The sequence below is a fragment of the Megalobrama amblycephala genome, linkage group LG3 (genome assembly GCF_018812025.1).
Source record: "Megalobrama amblycephala isolate DHTTF-2021 linkage group LG3, ASM1881202v1, whole genome shotgun sequence".
Lineage (NCBI taxonomy): Eukaryota > Metazoa > Chordata > Actinopteri > Cypriniformes > Xenocyprididae > Megalobrama > Megalobrama amblycephala.
The window spans coordinates 22,262,144-22,273,029 of record NC_063046.1 but is presented as its reverse complement, the minus strand read 5'-3'; the positions used below and the strand labels follow the sequence as shown (position 1 = coordinate 22,273,029).

Sequence of the window (10,886 nt, the reverse complement as noted above, 5' to 3'; positions counted from 1 at the left end):
TGCCGCTGATCAGTAATCAGCGGCGACGCCCACACAGAACAATCAGGTGACACACCCCACAACCCACACACAGACAACAGAATGACACAGTGGATCTGCGAACCGTGACAGACATGGGTGACATTAGTCATAGATGAGCATTACTTTTGTTAATGTTAAATCTGTTTTAAATTTGATTAAGTAAAATGCTACATTAAGTCCCTACACTGACAGAACATGGTTTCCTGAACTGGTCTCAAAGGCGATGTGGTCTTGCTTATAGATAATTCAAGCAGCTCTGGAGGTACCGGCAAAGGAACCCTCACTGGAGTGAAGGGAATTGGTGAAAAACAACAACACTGATCAGAAACAGGCATATCCTTACAGTAGAGTCGGCATGTGTGCGTGTCCATACACCAACCTAACCGTGGAGATGCAGTAGCACTATATTCATCAGGCCGGTCTGGTTTTGAGAGTGTTGCTGATGGTTTATGCCTCCCTAACACAGAAAAATGTAATGTCATTCTAATACCCTGTAGTACTGTCCCTAAGTAAATGTGTAATAAGTAGTAATGTAAACGCATGCAAACCCATAGAACATGTCAAGACTCTTTATAATATTAGGGGTGTGGTATGTTAACAAAGTGTATGTCTTTTCAGCGACCCTGTGAAGTTTAATCTGACTCCAATTTCAAATGGTTATTACATTTAGATTGTTTATAATTAGGAATTAATCCTAACTATTGGTTATGTATTATGTGAGAATGGGAGACTGCATGTGATAATGTTACAAACTTTACAGTACCTGTCAAAAGTTTGGAAACATTTATAATTCGCTAATGTTTTTGAAATAAGTCTATTCTGCTCACCAAGCTGCATTTATTTCTTCAAAAATACAGTAAAACATTAATATTTGGGGATATTATTACAAATTAAAAGAAATGTTAGTGTGTAAATAAGTGCTATGATAAATAAATTTAAACAAGTGTGCTAAATATAAATAAGTGTGTGTATGTGTATATAAATATTGAACCAGACAAAATACATTGAGTGACACAGTGAGGTAAACTAACACTGAAACTGCGATGATTAAAATGGCGTTTTAAAGATACACAATAAGGTGCAAACAGTACTATAGTGACTATACAATACAACTATAACCCCATAAATTATAGTTGGTACTATACTGCCACCTGTTGGCACATTTGTGTAACTTAGAGCAGAGAGTAAGTCGTGATAACGAGAAGTGGTGGTTGTGAACACTAGGCGGCGCAGTTAGGCTTAAAAAGCAACAGAAACGCCAGGTCGATGCTGATGTACGATGCATTCGATCCTCATATGACTTAAATGTCATTAAACAAGTGTTAGTCTTCAGATTCGCTTATTTTTAACACAACAATCCGAAATAAATATGAGTGAAAGATTCAATCCTCTACCAGAACGTCATGATGACTGTAGACCCTTGTCACTACAAAGCGTTTTTCACTCACGCGTTGGTGGTATAGTGGTGAGCATAGCTGCCTTCCAAGCAGTTGACCCGGGTTCGATTCCCGGCCAACGCAAGATTTTTTTTTTTATATATATAATCTTATACACTCTACACTAGAACTTCAATAGCTACACAAATCAATTATGTAAAAATGTAGCCTAACTTCTAATAGAGCTTCTTCAGAGCTCTATTAACACGCCTGTACAAACAGCTTTACTTTCTACACTGTTCTGAATCCCCCTGGGCTTGAATGATCACGTTTAAAGAGACTATCTGCAGCCCCGCCTCTCTCCCAACTCCAGACTAGTGTTCAGAAACAGCTGATCGTGTGAGGCAGAGCATCACAGTCCGCAATGTCATCTGAGGAGCTCGCACGGAAGCTGCAGCGCAGGCTGGACACCGAGCAGCGTGACACCAAATCCGGCTCACCGGTGCAAACAGGAGCGGGCGAGGAGGATCCGCCGCCGGTGAAACCTGCCACTGCCGTGAACGGCGACGCCACCTCTGAACTGACGGAAAAACTCAACCGCAGGCTGGACATCCACGACGGCACGGCGAAACCCAAACAGATGAAGGTTTTCAATCCCTACACCGAGTTTAAAGAGTTCTCCCGCAAACAGATCAAAGACATGGAGACAATGTTCAAGAGGTCAGTTCATCAGCGCCACTCTAAAACTCAACCGCTATTAAATATATTTATCTATATTAAGATTTAGTAAGGTGAATCAAGGTATGGATGTATTGGACATTAGGTAGGCAATAACAAGAGTGAAGTTTGTGTGCGACAGAGAGAGAGAGAGAGAGTGTGTGTGTTTTGGGATCATTGTGTTCTTGGAGCAGGAATGTCGATACATCACTCAAATTAAATCCCTGATTGATCATTCTTGATTTTTTGTTTATCATTTTCTTGATTAGTTATTTTCTAAATCATCTTACTAAATTTATATTCCAGTTTACTGTGCTTTAGTGACATAATTGTATTTCTAAATAATTTAACAAAAATTAATAGTTATGAATGTAACATTAAACAATTTAAAAAGAATTATCTCTCTTTATCTCGCTTTAGTGGCATTTGTATTACAAAAACACTAACAAAATAAGTAAAATAATAGAATATTATTTAAAAAACAAGAAATAAACATTCTGAAGCTCACATTAAATTAACAAGAATTCTCTCTCTCTGAGCATCCTCATACAGTGCCAAAATAATGTTTTTCTCTGGGGTCTCTCTCTGAACAGCCATTGTCCTGATTTCCCTCATTATTTCAGCACAAGGGTCCACTCACAAACTCCACGTCCCCATGGAACCCACTCCATGAGCAACAATGCCATCTTTGTCTGTTTGTGCGTGTGTTTACGGGGACTTGGAGGATTCTATGATGAGAGAGTCTCTGGTTTTCAATGCATTAAAGTTGAAAATAAATTCATATCATTCGTTTTCATCATATTATTGGATATTTTTATTCAATCACATCAAATTCAGAACCGTATCTCTAAACCAAACAATAACAAATAGCATACTACTATCCATCCAGTGTTTGATGTGAGGAGAATCCTGGGATGTGCGTTTCACCTCAAAGACTTTGTTTCTGCATGTCAACTTATGCTGCCGGATCATGATTTTGCCAGAAATATGCACATATACGGATGATCCCAAAGTTAATTTTGCCTTACCGTAACTGTAAGATAATGGAGATGATTTATTGTACATAAAATAGATTCAGAATTTTGCACTTCATTAACTGTGAGGTTCAGTCAAGACTGTTAGATTATATTGTGTTAAAGGAAACCAACAAGTGTGTAGTGTGTAAAACAATGATAACAAAGCGTGGATGTCCCATAGGACTAGGTTACGTCAGGACTGCAAGGTGTGTCTGTTTAAGAAGTGCGTACTCTGGCCCACTTCAGATCAGTTCAGCCCAATTTCACGAGAGATGAAAAAAGATGTCATGTATAAGAGGAAAATGGGTCAAAGCAAGATACAGCAGAGTTAACACATTCATAAACACAACTCACACCTACTTATGAATTAGCACAGTGGGATAGATAGATAGATAGATAGATAGATAGATAGATAGATAGATAGATAGATAGATAGATAGATAGATAGATAGATAGATAGATAGATGAGTCTCTATGAGCTTTCAAATCAAACTTTGACTGCTTTGTAATTTATGGAAGCTTGTTTCCGTCACTGAAAATAAAAAAATAAATAAGGTAATTGTGACTTATCTCACAATTCTGACTTTTTCTCAGAATTGAGAGTTTATATCTTGCAATTCTGACTTTATAACACACAATTGCAAGTTTATCTCATAAATGTAAGGGGAAAAAAGCCAGAATTGTGAGATAAAAAGTCACATCTTTTTAATGTTATTCATTCTATGGTTGAAACAACCTTCCATAGTAATTGGTGTTTATGTACCATATATATATATATATATATATATATATATATATATATATATATATATATATATATATATATACTCATACACACTATGGTTCAAAAGGATTTTTTTAAGAAATCATTCAGTGAGGACAAATTAAATTGATTTGATCAAAAGTGACAGTAAATAATAATGTTACAAAATCATTCATCAAAGAATCCTGAATAAATTTATCACAGTTTCCACAAAAATATGAAGCAGCACAGCTGTTTTCAACATGTATAATAGTAAGAGATGTTTCTTACACAGCAAAATATCATATTAGAATGATTTCTGAAGGATCATGTGACACTGAAGACTGGAGTAAGGATGCTGAAAATTCAACTTTATCATCACAGGGATAAAATACATTTTCAAATAGAAAACGGTTAATTAAAATCATAATAATATTTCATAATATTACTGTTTTTACTGACTTCTTAATCAAACAAATACAGTTTTACTAAACAGAAAGGACTTCTTTCAAAAAATATATATAAAAAAACCTATACCCAAACATTTGAACAGTAGTGTATGTGATGTATTATTTCTATGTGTAAGTGTGCATATTTTTTCATCCTCTCCATCCGTGCCACTTTAGCACAGGGAGGGGTGCTGACCTGGAATGTGGCCGGCATGCAGGCGGCAGGACCAACATGCCAATCTCATCCTCCGCTTTCTGTTTGTTATTCTCTCTTTCTCTTTGTCTCTCATATACCAGGTCAGTCTTGTTAAACTTGACCTGCTTCAAGTGGTTCATAATGACAGTTCTAGGCACATCTGCAGTTAGCAACAGATCCAGGATCAGCCTGAGCCCTGTTAGTGGACTGCAGCACTCTGAATGCCAGGCTTTATAGTTGAATCTCTGCCCCGAGCCTTGGCATCTATAAATACCACAGCAGGAAACCAGAGAGGACAAAGAAAACGTCCACACACAAACACATGCGAAGCACCCGCAATTACGTCAGGGCAGTTTGTGTTTTCATGCATCCACACACATTTTTGAGCTGTGTGTGTAGGAGTGTGTGCTGCCAGTTGCTGAAAGCAGTTGCTGTCCTCTGGTCAGCAGATTCCCAGTTGTCTTTTAATCAGGGCAGGCAAGTGTAAGCATGTCTTGGTGGGGGCTGTTAAAACAACATCCAGCAAAGAAAGAAAGTGAGGATATTGCATGAAATGGTTAAATTGAAGGGCTCTTAAGCAGTACTTTAATGATGAAGGTTGAGCTGTTAATGACCTTTCAGAAACAATGTGTGAAGGAGACAAGATTAGACAGTAATTCAGAGCAACAATATGAAACAGCCTGATAAACATTCACATCATCTCAGACATTTCTCTCTAAAACACTGTAGGAAAATGAAAACATGTGAGAGATACATAGAGTAATGTAATAGTATAGAGCTCTAAAATGAATGTGGATTGCAACTCAGATAGCACTACAATAAGGTTCCTTTAGTTAACGTTATTTAAGGCATTAACTAACATTAACTAAGAATAAATTTGTTACAGTATTTAGTTAACATTAGATATTTATTGACCCAGTTAACAAACATACAGTATGTTCTAAGAACATTTTGCTAATGTTCTGCTAAAATTATGAAAGTTCAAAACATCTGGATTTTTAAAATGTTTGAAAAATGTTTTTTTTTGGGGGGGGTTATACAAACAATAAGGGAACATTTGATCATTTTGCAGTGTGGAACGTGATTCCTGAATATTCTCTGAACATTCTGAAAACAAGTCGTAATATTTAAAAATGTTAGACGAACTAACACGTAGAAGTTCCATGAACGATGTATAAATAACTTTTTTGTGCTAACTCTTTGAGAACATTGAACATTGTCTTTAATAATCATTCTATTAATGTTACTATTAGAACGTTTGTTCATAACTTTGAGAAAACCTTGCCAGAACATAGGCCAAAGCTCTGAGAGCATTTCTTGTTAGCTGGGATGTTAGCTCTCAAGTCCGTTAAATAAATGTATAAGATACCACTTTTTATTTTAATGCACTCTTAAAAATAAAGTTTCCAAACAGTTCTTGTGTTTTTTCTTAAAGGTGCCCTAGAACTTTTTTTTTAAAAAGATGTAATATAAGTCTAAGGTGTCCCCTGAATGTGTCTGTGAAGTTTCAGCTCAAAATACCATAGATTTTTTTAAATTCATTTTTTTTAACTGCCTATTTTGGAGCATCATTATAAATGAGCCGATTCAGGGCTACTGGCCCTTTAATTCTCGTGCTCCACGCCCACGGAGCTCGCGCTTGCCTTGAACAGTGCATAAACAAAGTTTACACAGCTAATATAACCCTCAAATGGATCTTTACAAAGTGTTCGTCATGCATGCGGCGGATTATGTGAGTATTGTATACTGTTATATTGTTTACATTTGATTCTGAATGAATTTGAGGCTGTGATCCGTGGCTAACGGGCTAATGCTACACTGTTGGAGAGATTTATAAAGAATGAAGTTGTGTTTTATGCATTATACAGACTGCAAATGTTTAATAATGAAAATAGCGACGACTCTTGTCTCCGTGAATACAGTAAGAAACGATGGTAACTTTAACCACATTTAACAGTACATTAGCAACATGCTAACGAAACATTTAGAAAGACAATTCACAAATATCACTAAAAATATCATGATATCATGGATCATGTCAGTTATTATTGCTCCATCTGCCATTTTTCGTTATTGTTCTTGCTTTCTTACCTAGTCTGATGATTCACCTGTGCAGATCCAGACGTTACTGGCTGCCCTTGTCAAATGCCTTTCATAATGTTGGGAACATAAGGCTGGCATATGCAAATATTGGGGCGTATACCCTGACTGTTACCTAACAGTCGGTGTTATGTTGAGATTCGCCTGTTCTTCGGAGGTCTTTTAAACAAATGAGATTTATATAAGAAGGAGGAAACAATGGAGTTTTAAACTCACTGTATGTCATTTCCATGTACTGAACTCTTGTTATTTGACTTTGCCAAGATAAATTCAATTTTTCATTCGAGGGCACCTTTAAAGTGCAAGCTATTTTTTTTTTTTTTTTTTTTAAAAACGCTGTTAGACATTGCTGATATTTGAAATCAACCCAAACAAACCCACCCCTCTCTTCATTGCTCTGCCTCCAAAACTCACCTTCCAATCCTAACAACCCTGCTCTGAGTCGGTCTCGAACCCCTATAGGCGAGAGCACTAACAATGATGCCTCATTCTCTAGCGGTTGTCAGTGTGCAGTGGTTTACCTGCACAACTCTCACTATCTGGCCACTGTTACACACGCAGTACGAGAGTGGATGTCTGTTTATCACAGCTGACACGCAGATGATGAACGAATGACAAGGAAGCACAAAAAATGAACGTACAGTACACAAGAGTAAATACAAACAAGTGTTTGTTCTTAGTCGCCAAAAGCACAGCAGCCTCAGACAATCAGTGACACTCAAAATCGTGTTACATGTGAAGCTCAATCAAAGCAGCCTCCGCATCTGTTTTCAGGCCTTCCCACTTAGCTCTCTCCAGCGCTGTAAAGCTTTTCTAATATTAACGCGGGTCCTAAAGAGCTTGCCCAGTCATAAACCTTCATTCCGGTGATATTCTTTTTAGCTCTTTTATATTGTGTCTCATCATCTCTCTTTCTGCAGTTTTCTTTAAATCTCCTTCTTGCTTGTTCTCTCTCCTTGACTGTCATACGCCTCTAATGCTGAATTGTAACACGTTTGTTGTTGGTGTCGGCCCGACTAACTTGAAAAATGACTTAACCCACCTTTAAGAACATCTTAATAATAAAGGAATTTTTATAAAGAACTTTGTGCATTGCAAAGGTTTTGTGGATGCCAATATAGAAACTTTATTTTTAAAGGTTTAGTTCACCCAAAAATGAAAATTATGCCATTAATTACTCGTGTCGTTGTACACCCACAATACCTTTGTTCATCTTCAGAACACAAATTAAGATATTTTTGATAAAATCCAATGGCTCGGTGAGGCCTGCATAGACAGCAAGATAATTAACACTTTCTATGCACAGAAAGCTACTTAAGACTGGTCATGTGACTACAGTGGTTCAACCTTAATGTTATGAAGCGATGAGAATACTTTTTGCACCAAAAAAACAAAACAAAATAATGACTTTAATCAACAATATCTAGCGATTTCAAAACACTGCTTCATGAAGCTTTACAAATCTTTTGTTTCGAATCAGTGTGTTTCAAACGAGGCTTTGTTTCATTATAAGTGTTTTGAAATTTCAGTGGTTCACCACTGGGGGCATGACTTTGGCAGTTTGATTAGTTAGATCTGCTATGGATAATTCATGTGTACACTATATTGTACAGCAGCAGCATGTCTTAATTGCTCACAGCAGCATGTTTTGTGTATTTATTTGGCAGTAGCAAGTCCAATATTTGCTCTGCAGCAACAGCAGCAGCATGAACCAACAGCAGCAGCGTAGCAGATCTATTCCGCCAAGACCAAACATATCAACATTGTTTGGCATGGTAATAGATATGACAATCTGATAGTTGTCATGACAGAAGTATTTTTAACTATTTGTTCATGTAAACTATATACAGTGCATAGATGCAGTTAACTAATGTTAACAAATGGAACCGTATTGTAAAGTATAAGATAATTAAGTCTCTGAAGATTTTCAGAGAAATTAGTTCATAATGACATTTGACTTGATTTCAGTTTGAAATGTCAATGATATCACTTCTAACAATCGTAAAGTTATTGTGATTTTTTTTTTTTTTTTTTTTTTTTTAAGGAGGAAAATCCAGGACGCATGAAACTTACTCCATTTTGCTGTCTAGGAGAATAAAATGGCATCTCATTCATGATTTTCTTTCCTATGTAGAGAGGGAGAGAAGTAGAGATGAGACGATGCTCACCTGTACTTTTCTGCCACCATGAGCCTGTTCTTTCTAAAAGCATCACTCAAACCAAAATAGAAACACGTGCCCACTCCTTCAATCTCAGCCTCTCCACTTTCACACAATGTTCAAGACAAACACTCTCTCTCTCTCCTGCACACACATGCGATCCTGCTGGTTGGTGTGGCAACAGCTGGGTGAGACTCTATAAATACTCCTCCGTTAGAATCTCTTTTTCCTGCTGTTTCTGCCTTCACTCTCCACCTGCTGTTCTGCTGCCCTCCCTCTGCTGCGGCTGTATAAATCTCATGTCAACAGGCACTTCTAAGTGTCAGTAGTAGCTTGATATGATCCATATGATGCTAGAATGCAGTTAGCACTGATAACAGTCCAAATGTTTGGGGTTGAGAAGATTTTTAAGGTTTTTGAAAGAAGTCTTTTATGCTCCCCAAAGCTGCATTCATTTGATCAAAAATACAGAAACAGTGTTATTGTGAAATGTTTCAATGTATTTAAAATGGAATTTATTCCTGCTGAATTTTCAGCATCATTAATCCAGTCTTCAGTGTCACATGATCCTTCAGAAATCATTCTAATATGATGATTTGATGCTCAAGAAACATTTCTGATTATTAATATTATTAATGTTTAAAACTGTTCAAAAGAATAGCATATCTGAAATAGAAATCTTTTGCATTTTACTGGTGGAAGTTGTTCTAAATTTGTAATGCAGAACTTTTCTCCAAAAACAACAACAAGAAAAAACACCATACAAACTTTTGTGATATATTACAGGTCTTATGAAGCCATATAACAAGTTTAAGTAATGAAGAGATCCAAACTGAAGTTTAACTGATAAGTTTAACTGCTCATTGTTATTTACCAATAATGGTGAGATTATGTGGCCGACGGTGGACATGTTTTTCGAGATGCGTCAATGTCCTCATAAACAGTCGTATAAAGTAGTTATAACCGTTTTTGTGTTTTTTTCCTGTTATAGCGCCACCAAGTGGCCAGTTGCCACGTCCTTTTTCACACGACCACAGAATGAGCTCTTACATAGGTGTCGTTCTGAAAATAAAAGAGTCCATATGACTCATATGACTCAGATCTAAAAACAGTCCTTATGACTTTTGCGCTATATATTACAGGGGCCGGTTGCATAAACCACTTAGACTAGTCTTAAAAGTTAAGACACTAATGTTTTTCTTGAAGAGTGGTCCTAATTTTTTCAAGTCCGTTACATAAAAAGGTAGATTGGTGTCATTTGAATTGGAAAAATAACATTGATTACCCCTTGGTTAACTGCAAGTTGGTCAACCTAATTCTTAAGACACAGTCTTAATATAGTAACTTAAAGGTCCCGTTTTTCGTGTTTTTTTTGAAGCTTTGATTGTGTTTATAGTGTGCAATATAACATGTGTTCATGTTTCGCGTGTAAAAAAACACAGTATTTTTCACATAATTTACTTATCTGTATACCGCTGTTTCCACTGTCATAAAAACGGGCTGATGACTTCCTTGTTCTATGAAGTCCCTCCTTCAGAAATACGTAACGAGTTCTGATTGTGCCAGCGGTTCCTGTGTTGTGATTCGACAGCAGCTTAGCGAACCTTGCCCGGAAAGGTCACGCCTCTTACCATAACGTGGAGATGCATGCGCTCAGTGTTATTGTAAATATGTCTTTAATTTTACCCTATCAATTTGAGCCGGAATCAGACCCGGTGATTGGACTGCGGGATGAAAATAACAGCGTTTCGACGACATGGCGACAAACACACTCTACAAACGCAACTCTTGTGTATTCCTGTGGGCGAGGTTAGTCAAAAAACAGTTTTAGTGACGTCATTAAAGAAGGAAGTAGAGGGATGTAGTCCAAACTGGCCGTTCGATGTAGGCGACTTCTGTTAAATAAAATATCTCGCTTGGCATTGAACTTTGAGCTTTAAAATTTTACAGATTTTATTTATACTCTAACAACAACATTACACACTAACTAAAGTTTGAAACATGGGATCACGAAGAACGGGACCTTTAAGTTTATACAACTGGCCCCAGGTCTTATATAGCCATATAACATGTTTAAATAATGAAGAGATCAAAACTGATTGTTATTTAC

The 10,886-nt window shown here is 36.9% G+C and overlaps 1 non-coding gene across 1 annotated transcript; it reads left to right on the top strand.

Annotated features, from left to right (window-relative positions):
• Positions 1-1,469: 1,469 nt before the first annotated feature.
• On the top strand, positions 1,470-1,541 carry trnag-ucc. Its single transcript has one exon. It is a non-coding gene; the product is annotated as a tRNA-Gly (tRNA).
• The last annotated feature ends 9,345 nt before the right edge of the window (positions 1,542-10,886 follow it).